Source organism: Falco peregrinus, chromosome 2 (assembly GCF_023634155.1).
Source record: "Falco peregrinus isolate bFalPer1 chromosome 2, bFalPer1.pri, whole genome shotgun sequence".
NCBI classification, from domain to species: domain Eukaryota; kingdom Metazoa; phylum Chordata; class Aves; order Falconiformes; family Falconidae; genus Falco; species Falco peregrinus.
The window spans coordinates 18,792,329-18,804,396 of record NC_073722.1 but is presented as its reverse complement, the minus strand read 5'-3'; positions in this window follow the sequence as shown (position 1 = coordinate 18,804,396).

The window sequence follows — 12,068 nt, the reverse complement described above, 5'->3', positions numbered from 1 at the left end:
CAAAACAAAACAAAACAAAAAAAAAAAATAAAAAAAAAAAAAAATGGGCATTAGTTTTCTACAGGGATGATGTTTGTTGCAGCAGCAGGAATTGCTGCTTACGGTACACCTCATAAAGGCTAGAGCTAATGAGTTCTTCTTAGCTGCTGTTGAAGAGCCTTCTTGCTTTTTCAGCTCACTGTCAGGTGCACTGCATAAGCCAGGATTTCGTAGTAGGAGAGTTTGTGTAGATGCATGCATGTGTCCATGGGGGTGAGAAATGTAAGGCCCTCTCCTGTCAGAATTGTTGACATCTTGCATGTGTAATGGCAAAGCTGCCTTGGCATCATTTTTTACGCTCTGTGCAGTGAGCGCCTGCACTTCGCAGTATTTACTTAGGGCAGTGTTGAAAAGCAGATCATCTGGAGTTGATATAAATCATTAACTGAGCCCTTCCAAGGGCAAAAAATGTTCTGGCAGCCTCTTTTGCAAGGAAATAATTCTCCCCATCCATGGTTTTGTTTACAAGAGGATTCTAAATATATCTCTCATCTCCTGATCATGATTAGGAATAAGCCTATTCCTGCATTATAGGGTTAGAAGTCAATGGACTCTTAAAACCTGTTTTTCTTTGAGTCTACTGGGTGCCGTGTTACTGTCTGACTTTAGCTACTTCTTTAATAATGATGAATGCTATCACTGAAATCGTATGAGGAGTTGTTTTATATGAAGTGCTCCCTTGTACAGTTGTCTGCTTCTGTGGTAGGATATACTTCTGGCTGCTGGGAGGAAATGTGAGACGCAATTGTTACGGACAGGAGTTATCCTGAAACCTCTGTTTTCTCTGCCACAGGTTCAGCAGCGCTATGACAAGAGTACCCTGTGAGAAATTACTTAATCTTTTTCCTTGCCTACCTGTTATATTTCACTAAAATTGATTTTTGGAAATTTGGAGGCAGACTCAACAAAAACCACATTACTCGCCACCAGGAAGAGGTAAAGCAAATAGTTCCCAGACACTTGATTTGCTGCTACAGTTGTACTGCTTTTGATCTGCATTTTCAGGAAAAGAAGTTAATTTGTGGATGTTGGTCTCAAGCATACCTGTTGAATCTGTTTGATTTGCAGATTCCATTTGCATGTGGACTGGGTGAAAAAGGCAACATACAAACAAAACCTTTGCAGGAAAAGAGGCTGTGTAAATAGCAAACACTTAGGCCACATATATTTAAGGTCTACTTTGTAATTGCTGATTAAAAATAATGACCACTTCTACAGCAGTACTGCTGCTTGGTCAGTGGTAGTGCAAAACAGTGCCTTTTCCCTGGCTCAGATACAAACGTAATTTAGTTGCGTGTTCAGCGGGGACTAGCACCAGGATCTCTCAACGGCATACAAAACATGCAGATGGGATCCCACTGCTTACTGAAGTCTCTGTTGGGATGCGATGATCAAAGGGGTTTGTGTCAGCTCACTGTATGTATTCTGCATGAGTGTTGCTCCACATTCTTCCTTGGTGGGTTATCTCCCACTGAATAGGGAATCCAGAGCGGGTAAGATGTAGGTCTGCTTCCTGAAGTACAGGATGGAGAAAAAAAAGGCAGTAGAGACTAGGAAAAGTTTTTTGGAAACTATGGTCCCAGTCTTGCAGCTCATGTAAGGGAAGGTGCAAGTATTTGAGGAGAAATAGCCAAATAAGCAAGGAGGAAAGAGAATGCAGGTGCCTGGCACCAAATGAATTAAAGATAGAAAAGGTAAGCATGTTCGAAAAAAACTCCAGTTCAGTTTTAACTTACAGCTGAAGTAAGTAATTGAAATTTTCCTTAATAAAAGGAACTGGTTTCTGAAATACAGCTTTGTGGAACTGTGCAGGAAACCATTTATCCCCTTCTTGATCCAAACTGAATGATTATCAGAGATGAACTTCTCAAAGCAGTGTCAGAGACTCGAATGCACTCTTCTATTAATGAGCCACTTAACAGCAATTACTCTTGATATATGCTGGTGCAGCTTGGCAGGAGATCAGACTTCATTCTGTCTACCTATATTCTGTGGCTATAATGGAGCAATCTATACTTTCTTTAGTGTCTAGACCACCCCAGTGTTTGGTGGAGAGGCATTTTTAAGGTGCAGTTTGTCTGATCTGTTTTAGAAGTCTGCCTTCAAAGGCAGTGACTCACACATGAGAAGTGCATGTGTCTCTGTGGACGGCTGAGGAAGTCTCAAAGATGAGCTCCAGCATTTGTGTTGAACATGTTTATATTTTGGTGAGAGAAATCCTTCTTTGTTTCAGCAGCGAGACACGGTCTTAGGAATCCCGGGTTCTGTCTCTTGAACTGAGTAGTTCTTATTTCAGAAGCTCTTACTTTTTGATATTTTTATTCAACTTTTTAACCCTGGCTTACAAGGTACAATGCTCAGCAAGGCATGAAAGCATGATGGTCAGTGAGGAAGCTGTGTGTCTGAAAGCCCTCTACTTTGTGGCTCAGTCCAAGACACAAACCCAACTGCTGAGAATGGACATTCATATGAACCATAGATTTCTGAGCAGAGCCCTTTTTTTTACTTTTAAAAGCCTATTTTATGCTCTTGACATGTAAATTTGGCTAAAATTGACATATACAGGGCATACAACTCAGGGAAGCCTTCATTTCCCATGGGAAATAAACATTTGTAGTGACTAGTTAAAGAGCAGGTTTTTTCGGAGTTATTACTTCAGGATGCTGATGATATCAGTCAAATTACATAGTGCTTGGATGGAAAAAGTCTTTTTTGTGAATTTAACGCGCCATTTTGGAGCCAAATGTAAGCTTGAAGTGTGGCTGTTCTGAGGCTTGAGACAACTATGTGTGTTGTCGGAGATGAGAATGGTCTTGTGTGCAGGTCAGTTCAAAGGGAACTGAAATCTAATAGATGTGGTGCTGGCAATTACTTTTTCAGAGTGCTTTCAAATTCACATACCTGATTCTCTTCTTGCTTTGCCTAGGATGGTGGTTTTTCTCTATGCAAAGCATGTCTATTTGTACACCATTTCACAATTTCCTCACTCAGGTGTAAACAGCTATACCGAGGCTAAGGTGAGAACAATCTCTCTTGGAAGATCCTTTCTTCAGTATGCTGCTTTTAAACTCCAAGGACCTTCATAACGCCAAAAGGACAGACTTGGAACAAAATGGCCAAGACAGAAATGTCATGCTTTTTTCACTGTTTCAGGTGTTGAGCTTTCACCTTGAAACACCACAAGGATGGTTAGATTTAAGGAGGTTACAGTGCAACGCTTTCTGGCCATCTCTTGGAAGGTACCCCGTAATGACTATCAAAAGTTAAAGAGCACAAGAATATTAGTCACTGGATAAAACCTTTGCCATGATTGCTGTGAATGGGCAGGACAGATGGAATTCCATACTCTGGTCCCTGCAATGAACCAGGTCATTCTGAGTAGAAAAGAGGATAGGAGGAATATTGTATGTGGTAGGGGAATTTGAGAAGTTACTTTGTATTCATTTCAAGTTATGTTAATCATCAGGTCTTGTCATATGCTACTATTCTGTTCTGCCATTTGGAGTGGAAGAAAAGAGGTATTATGCTATCTTAGTACAAAAAGACTCAGTATTAAACCCTAGAAAAATCAGTATGTTGCTAATGTGCATTTCAAGGGTTAGAGTACTGAAAGACAAGACTTTCCTCATGTCAAAGGGCAAGGACTAAGCTGGGTCTGGAGGTTCTTTGGAGAGAGAAAGAGAAACAAACTAGTGATACTGAAATGGATGATTTATCACTTACATAAATTTATTTTGGTGTATAACAGATCAAATAAAAGGACGCCCAGCTGAAAAAGCAGCAGCAACTAGAATGGCATTGAATGAAATGAGCTTTCAAAAGAGAAGCCTTGTAAAGGAAGATTCTGTGCTGATAAAATGGACTCCTAATAGAGAAAACATTTGACCTTTGCTTTATTTGCCTGCAATAGGCTGAGAGTATAGCTGATACTGTGTGAGTGTGTATATGCGTACGTGCTGCACGACAGTGCATTGCCATGTGGGTGACTCTGTGCCTGTTCTAGCAAACGGCTGTTACGTGTGTGCCTACATAGTGCATGCACACATGGAATTGTACAGCAGATTTAAATGGAGAGATTTTCAAATTGTAGAACAAATGTTTCGGGCATGGAAAAAAAGAAAATACTTCAGCCAAATAGAAGTGTATTCAGTTTTCAAGTGTTGTGCTTTGATTTGGTTTTTTAAATTACCTTTCTTCACGTATTGCGCTTCAAAATATTTTATTGAAATAATAGGTGAAGCACTGTATAGATGGTTTTATGTTGTGTTTAGAAAGGGACAGATGCAGACATCCATTATTATTTATTTATATATTACTGAGTTGTAGTAGAGGTTTTGAACCAAAATACAGTTGAAGCTGCAGAAGATGCTGAGGTGGCTGCCGTGGGGTAGCCAGAAGCTGTTTATCTCCTGATTGATTTTTTTTTTCTTTCAGTTTTGTATTGTAGCAAGGGGGGGTGGGGGGTGGTTATGGTGTTATGTAAACTGAATCTGTCACTTTGTTTTTCATTCTGCATGCAGTGCAACTTATTTTTAGGGCTGTTCTTAAACATAATTATCCAAGTGCTGACTAACCTTTTCAGTAGTTCTTTAGAGCAGGAAAGATGTCACTTGTCCAAATTGCAATGCCGCCAGTAAGGTGAATATTCTTCCTTTGCCAGTTTTTGGTCTGGACTTTAGATTACATGTCTGCCTCTGGGATGCTTGCCCAGATACCTCAGGTTGCAAAAGTAAAGAAATTCTCCATCGTGTGTGTGTGTGTGTGATGCTTCTATATCATACTGGAAGTACATAGGTGCCTCGCAACTCACCTCATCTGCCATTGAACTGTTTCATGGTATTATGATTCAAACAGCCTGTCAGAGATTTTCAGAATGTATTTTACAATTACTTCAAATCAGCTGTAGCCATCTGGAATGACTGAGTCAAAATGGAAGTGGAAGGGACTCACAAACCTTTAAGCTACATAAATTGATGTGAAAAGATGAGGTTACAGTGCAAGCAGTGGTGGTAATAAAGTCAGTGGTCAGACATATTTTCTCTTTAGCTTCTCTTGCCTGGAGCTCTGAGGCCTCCTCACATCCTCTCAGAATAAAAAGGTGGGTCTCAGCAGAGCACTGACTTGTGTGTTTGTGAGCTTGTTAAAGCTAATCTCCGAGGTACTGTAGGTCAGGCTGGGGAGGCACTGGCAGAGCTTTCTGTAAAGCATCTCACCTACTCTTTCCATGGTGCATGCTGCTGTTTCCAGAGAGCTGTGTTCAGATCATCATGCATACTCACATACACTCAGTATACTGCTCTTGGTTGTGTGTCAAGGACTGAAGTGCCATTCTGGGTTGTCAGGCCGGTGTCTCAGTGTAGCCCTTCAGGACTTGAGTGTTAGAGTAGACAGTGAGGATCTGTGTGTGACCAGGGCTGTGCCAGTATCTGCTGCCACAGATGAACACTGTGAAGTAAGGGTATTTGCCATGAAGAGCCCGTTTCAGAATCTGCGTGCTTATCAAGGGCTGTAAAGATGGTTTGTTTTTCATTATCAAGCAAATTAAATCTCAGCTTTTATCTTAAATGATTAATGCTTTTGTTTTTTCTGAACTGATGTGGGGCACAGGCAGACTGTTATTGCTCATAGAGCATTGATGATGTATGTCTTGGTCTTTTTGTGTTCTCACCTGTTAGCTGATTATAGGAAAGATAATTAAGGTAGATAAGTATGACTGAGGTTTTGTACTTGGAAGAAAGCCATTTGTGCAAAGGACCAGCTGTGGCTGTCTGGTGCACATGGGCCGATCCCCTTGTTCTTCAGTGGTAACAGAAGTGTTGAGCACCTGTCCAGACTGCTGCCCGGAGAAGAGGAACTGGGGGACTGGAAATGAGCAGGTTTGGCTTTTTGCCTTCAGGTAGGCAAGTTCAGAGGAGGGAGAGGTGAGCTGCAAACATTATAACCTCATCATCCCGTGACTGTGAATTAAGAGAAATTTCAGTGCAGACTGGTGGAAGAAAGAGAAAGGGTGTAGCTTTTCCAAACCAAGTAGTTCCATAGCTTTGCAGAAATACACATAGCATTGCTGCCTTTGAAAACCCTACCTAGATTTTTCATCCTCCTTCATCCACAGGTGTTCTAGACCATAGTAATAAATGTGGCAACCAGAATGCACAGACCCTGCATTGTCCAACGCAGCAGAAAGCAGGTAACTGCTTGTCTCAACACGTTGTTGCAGACCAGCTTCACTGCTGGCATAAGGTTGCTACGAACTGCTGGTGCTGCACCTGCATTTGCCACTGTTGAATTTGTACCTCAGCATGTTTCTGTTCTGGACAGGGCGATCAGAATTTAGTCCCTGTTCTCCAGAGAAACCATGTCTTACAACATACTTGTAAGATACTGTGTTTCATGAGATCGTGCTTGAGTATCGCTTTGGGTTGAAAAAACTCTTATCTTGGAGGAAGCTGAGGAAGCTTTTGGGGGAACATTTTATTCTTCTGAATGGGTTCTTCACTCTCCATACACTGCTTTTAATTACAAAAAGAAGAGACATATTAAATGAAAGGCAGCATGTGTATTTCACTCTGCTCAGCATAGCTCTCTGCTATTTTAACTTAGTGAAATGCATCTATTTACGTAACATTATTTTAAGCCAGTTTGTGTAGCAGTTTCACAAGCTTCATATGAAAAACATTTAGCAACCAACCCTGTGAAGTTTCTGTCTGTATAGAAAATGCAGTGTGATGGTTCAGAGAAGACCTTGGCTTATGCTTATTACTACAACTGCACGTTTTGCTTTCTTGACCTCTTTCTCTCTCCCTGTCAAAGTTCTCGGCAGGAAAACCAACTCCCTCTGACACTCAAGAAAGTTCTTGAAATGTGAATAGAAAAAGCTAGCAAGAAACAACCGGAGAGAAAATGGGAAGCAGGCACTGGGCTTGAACACAGCTGGGCATGTGACTGTTAATCCCCTGGTGATAGAAAGGAAAGGTGTTTAACACCAGCCTCTTCCTCTTCTTTGGAACATCAGTTAAGTTCCCTTCCTAACAAGGGTGTGTGTCCTGTTGGAAGAAGACAACTCACAAAGATTTGAGTCACTGGTGTTAAACAAAAATAAATGGTCACAGTGAAATCCCATTTTTCCTGGTGCTTAGTCTCACTGCCTGGAGGGCTGGTAACAGTGAGCTTGTGTAACACAAGTTCTAAAGGCCACCGTCCCATTAGCTCAACACAGCTTGTGTGTGGTTTTGTCTGTGATGTTTGGGAACAACTGCAGAGCAGAAGAATGGATTTGAAAGATGCTATGACAGCATTTTATGCTCAGGTGGAGTGAGTGGGAGACCCATCAGAACAAGAGTGTAACGGGAAATCTTTCATTCTTCATCCTATGCGATCTTTCCTAAAGCTTGTGATGCCTTAACCAAAAGATAAAATGCTATTGTTTACTAATCTAGCTGTTCCCATCAGATATAACCAAGAAATCTGTGTTAATGCACCTTAGTAGATAGGCAGGATGCCTGCTTTTGAAACTGTAAGCAGATTTACTTTCCCCATAACTCCTGTGAAAGTATAGTTATTTCTGATTTCCACATCCCTGCTGCTGCTTCCATTAGCTTTTTAAGAATGGGTTTAGGCACAAAGATATAAATGTATCTGACATTGCTGTAAGTTTCTTCTCCTAAAATCCAAGTGAAAAAGCTCTGTGTTTTAATTGGTTTTATGCTATCAGGCAGTACTGCTTTATCTTTGTATATGGTTCGGCTTGTACTGTTTAAGCTATATAAAAGGTGTGTATTGTCTGTCATTTAGGATATGAAATAACTTATTTTATCAAAATAGCATACCCCAAGCATCCTTCTGGGTTGTGGACAGCTTTAGTAGAGGTGATGGTTTTATGGGAGGGTTGTGCTGCCAGATCTGAGAGCAAATTCAGACTTTGCAGGCCCACAGTAGGAGGGAGGGAGGCTTTAAATGTCATGCTGTGTTTCAGCTGTCATTCTTCAAACAAAAATCTGGGTGAAAACCTTTTCCTGTAGGTATCAGTAATATTGTTCTTACTGATGCTAGTGGAGTCACTTTCACTCTATTTATTTTAGTGACAACCTGAAAAATTGTGACAAGCAAGAGGGAATTTGTTCTCTGCTACACAGCATATTGTAACCTTCTGTGGGAGTTCATTTCTTGCCACAAAAGCATATTGCTGGGAGGCAAGTCCCTCAACCTGATGGCTCTGCAGCCTGAAATAGGGAACAAGCTCTGGGATTTTGTAAGTGAAGTTAGAGAGTGTAAAGGAGCTTGCATGATAACAGATTCGTCACAGCTTGTTGTGATAGACAAAGATGTGATAAAAGAGGGCACCATTTATGGAATATAGATGAGGGACTTCAGCTGTTCATGTCAGCGATGCTGAATGGTGGGCTTAGAGAGGAGTCTAAATGGAAACGAACAAGGAAGATGGATTTCGTTCAGCTTGACAGGCTGTATTTCATCCATGAAACTTGTAGTGATGCTGTTGCTGATCTTCGGCATAAGAAAGCTGACCAGGGCCGTGTAAGAAAGTGACCGGCTCTCTGCAGGCCAGACATTTTCAGAAAGCAAAAGCTCTTGAATCAAACCTGCAAATGGAGGGTTTAAATTAATCAAGCAAATAGATTGTTAGGCAGAATTACTCGTAATAGAAGAACAAGAAGTTAGCCATGGCCAAAAGTGAATGAGTGTAAGTGACTAGTTTGTATGTGACCATTAGAGAAAATAACTTTTGATTTTAAGGGCATGAGAGAACTCTATCTCTATCCTGAGAGTTCAACAGCATAGATCCTAAAAGGAGGAGGTAGTAATCTGTAACATGAGGGCGCAGTAGCATAGCCTTATGATAAACTGGACAGAGTGGTGGATATTCAGTCCTACCCAAGCAAGAAAGGGATGAAGCATGTTGCTATGCTACTGCAGCAGTAGCAGGGCAAAAGTGAACTTGAGTCTCAGCCCACCATTTCTCCTCTGCATACCATCTGTCTTCATGTAGAAGTAACTTCCCCATCATTGCATAATCAGTGACTCCTCGGCTAGCTTCCAGTCAGATGCACTGGGCAACAAGGAGTTAGAGGGGCACCCAACTTCACTCCTTGCAGCAAGGTAAAGGGAAATGCTCCCCATTGTGGGTGCTTACAACAGGACCAAGCAGAGGGAGGCAAGTAGGCTTCTCTGTCTGTACTGCTCAGCTAAGAACAGCCTAACCCTGAGAGACAGATGAAGTGAAATATCACTGCAGTGTGAAAGCTACCATGTCATTTGACCTTGAGTGTCAACTGTGATACAAAAGAAATGTGACTGGAGTGGCCCAGGAGCAGTAGTTGGCTGTCACTGATGCAGATATACTGGCCTGCTTAAGAGCTGCAGCCTGAAAGAACTGCTAATTCAGAGACTATTATGGCAAATTCTCGTGGTCTAGAACTGAATCTGCAAGCTTAAACCAAGTGTGCTTAAAGAAGACAGATGATCAGACAAACTCCAGTGTGCTTTATATGATTGCTGAGATGAACTGGTGAATAGAAAGGCCATTCAGCAAGAAAAAGGCATATGGAGAGCTGGTTTTCCTTTGTTTCTTCATAAAAAAGGCCATCTGCATGCAGCAGGAGGTCACCTAGACAGCATAACAGTGAGAAGAAATTTGCCTCCATCCATAGCAAAATGGAGAAATAACAGGGAAAAATTGTGATGTAGAACTATGTCACTGTAGGGGCTGAAACAGAAAACCACTGTCTGGCCATTGCCACAGAAACAGGGTGGCAGTCTTCTTACCAGGGAGTTGTCCAGCCCCAATTTCCTGTGGTACCTGTTGCTTACCATAGCTTTCAAAAGGAAACAGACTTAGTAGTAATTTTCAGAGATTCTGTTTTCCTTTTTTCAGTTTTGTGTGGCTTCATGGCTGTCATTATCCTCAGTAGTAGCCTTAAGCTTTTCTAGAGCTGCTTTTTCTCTTTCTTAACTTCTGTGTCCTTCAGACTTGGCAGAGGAGGTAGCTTTGTTCAGTATTTCTGTTGTGGAGCACCTGGTCCCAGGCACCCCCACCATTAAGCTTTTCAAGGACACATGAGAAGATGGCATGCTTCAACAAAATAGTATTTTTGGTAGACAAGATGAGACGAAGGATGGGAAATCTATGTGTTATTCTTCCTGTTTTATTGATCAGGAGCTATGTTAGTGGGGTTAAATTTGCTGAGAATTGACTGGAGGTGCTGTCATTTCATATGCAGATTGGTGACTGCTGGGCTGTCCTTCCTAGGATCTCCCAAGATCCACTTTAGCCCAAAAAAAAAAAAAAAAAAAAAAAAAAAAAAAAAAAAAAAAAAGCCCTCAGAGAAGTCTCTTCATTTCAGCCCACCAGCAGGAAGCTCTGTCTCTGTGGAATGGGGGAAGAACATGACAGGATATCACAAGATTAGCTGCCTCAAAAAAACCCCAAAAAAACCAACAAAAAAACAAACATAAAAACCCCTGAAAAACAAAATGTGGAAAATATGGTACAAAGTTCTCAGGATGCGTCCCAAATGGGGCTGTTAGCACTAGTTTCATTCTGAGTACCAGTTTCTTCATTTTGAATTTACAACAAGCAAGCTAGCAGCTGAAGCGCAGTTAGTACATGGTTTGCACATAGATCCCATTTAAGTCCACCTACGATGAACTTGCTTCAAATTCTCAGTGAGAGAGCATTGAAAAACTTAAGTTTTCCTCGTGGCAAAAGCAGCTTTTGGTGGTCCTGCCTCTAAGTATTAATCTCATAAGTCTTCATTATCATCTTGTTCTGTGCTAAGAAATATAAAGTGAATGAGTGCATTTCTTTTATTTTTTCCAGCTAATTCAGATATTGAGTGGGTATTTATGGGCTGAAGGACTTCATGTTGCTTGTGTGAGACTTCACAGTGGTGTTCTGGAGCCCAGCTCTCTTTACCTGGCATCTGGAAGCTTTCAAACTAGGTGAAAACAAGCTCTTATTTCCCTTCCCACTGATTTGGAAACACAGAGAAATGTTTGCAGTCTCTCAGATCAAAGCATATGTCCAGCAATACTATTTGCCATAATGGTATTTATAGGTAGAATGAATCGGGTGGTACCCAGCAGAAATGGATCTGCTTGAGAAATAGACACAAGAGGTCCTGAGCAGTCACTTGGAAAAAGCCACGTCAGTCCATTTGGAAGGGTGTAAAGGGCTGGACTTTCTTGCACCAGGATTGTCTATGGACAAGATTTGACAATTAGTAGAGAAACTGGCACAGCTGGCAGACCTTGCATTCTGACCAGTCCAGTGCTACTGGGAAAAGTGGCTTTAGCATTCCTGATCATTGATAATGAGTAAACCTTGTCCTTTGGAACACTAGCAAGTACCAAAGCACAGCCATAATGTAGGAGTAAAACAAGAAAAAATTTATTTGGACTGCTGCTAGCCCAGCTGGTTGGACAAGCTTTTGGATTGCTTACATAGGTTCTTGGTGTCTCTGTGTGTGTGTGTGTCTTTAGGTAAAATTAAGATTATATCAAAATTTCCCAGACCCCAGGAATGTGAAGCCCCCCAGCCCAGAATGGTTAGGTTTGGTTAGGTGGTTTTGTTTTCTGGGTTGGGGAGGACACCGCTACTCAGCTGATTAGGCTGTTGAGCCATACTGTAATTTATAGTGTATCTATTGGAGCAGAACAAAATTTCTGGGATTTTTTTTTCTTTTCTTTCTGTTTGTAGGCCTTTCTGGAGAGAGGATACTACTCTCATTTCCTCTGTGAAAATCCCCCTTGCATAATTTTTACTAGCTTATTACTGTGGTTTTTAGGGAATTTCCAAAGAACCCAATTTGGCTTCTATTGAAGTGAATGGCAAAGGTCCAGCCTCCTCTATGAGAGAGCTGAGACAGCCTCTAGCTTCTTTAGAAATTCCCGTTTGAAAACACAGTTCTTATCACTTGAACTTTCTTGCTTAGCATTTTAAAAGTAGTTACTTGTGGTGCAAAGTAGAATCTTAACATTGTGGTAGACTTACTGGCAAATAGGGAGCTGTTCTG